The sequence below is a fragment of the Pongo pygmaeus genome, chromosome 4 (assembly GCF_028885625.2).
Source record: "Pongo pygmaeus isolate AG05252 chromosome 4, NHGRI_mPonPyg2-v2.0_pri, whole genome shotgun sequence".
In the NCBI taxonomy this organism is placed as follows: Eukaryota; Metazoa; Chordata; class Mammalia; order Primates; family Hominidae; genus Pongo; species Pongo pygmaeus.
In genome coordinates this window covers 154,766,893-154,767,947 of record NC_072377.2, presented here as the reverse complement: position 1 = coordinate 154,767,947, position 1,055 = coordinate 154,766,893, and positions in this window count along the sequence as shown.

Below are 1,055 nucleotides of genomic sequence, written 5' to 3'. Positions count from 1 at the left end.
GAAAAGATTAGCCAGAGTGTGGTGGCACACACCTATAGCCCCAGCTGCTCAGGAGGCTGAAGCAGGAGGATTGCTTAAGCCCAGGTCAAGACTGCAGTGAGCCATGATTGCGCCACTGCACTTCTAGCCTGAGCGACAGGGCAAGACCCTGTCTCAAAACAAACAAACAGAAAACAAAAAGGGTCCTCAAGCAATCTAGTCCTCCTCCCCTCTTCACCAAAGGGTTAAGTGACTCATTCAAGACCATAAAGGAAAAAGAATTGGATTTCTTTATGTCCTTCTCTGAGGACAGATCCTTTTGTTATGACTGGGAAACATTAATGACTGAATTACTCTCCAAATGTAACAGATGATTTTTTTTTTTCTTTAGATGGAGTCTCGCTCTGTCGTCCAGGCTGGAGTGCAATGGCCTGATCTTGGCTCACTGCAACCCCTGCCTCCTGGGTTCAAGCAATTCTCTGCCACAAGCCTCCCGAGTAGCTGGGATTACAGGCACCTGCCACCACGCCCGGCTAATTTTTGTATTTTTAGTAGAGACAGGGTTTCACCATCTTGGCCAGGCTGGTCTTGAACTCCTGACCTCATGATCCACCTGCCTCAGCCTCCCAAAGTGCTGGGATTACAGGCATGAGCCACCACACCCAGCCTAACAGATGATATTTTATTTTATTTATGTACTTTTTTGAGACAGAGTCTCACTCTGTCACCCAGCCTGGAGTGCAGTGGTGTGATCTTGGCTCACTGCAACCTCTGCCTCCCAGGTTCAAGCAATTCTCATGCCCCAGCCTCCTGAGTAGCTGGGACTACAGGTGTGCACCACCAAACCCAGCTAGTTTTTGCATTTTTAGTAGAGACGGGGTTTCACCACGTTGGCCAGGCTGGTCTTGAACTCCTGACTTCAGGCGATCTACCCGCCTCGGCCTCCCAAAATGCTGGGATTATAGGTGTGGGCCACTGAGCCTGGCCAACAGATGGTATTTTAAAACTCGCTGGGGCCTAAATGTGTTTTAGTCAGAACACTCCTTGCACTTACATAATTTAAATACAGAGTAATG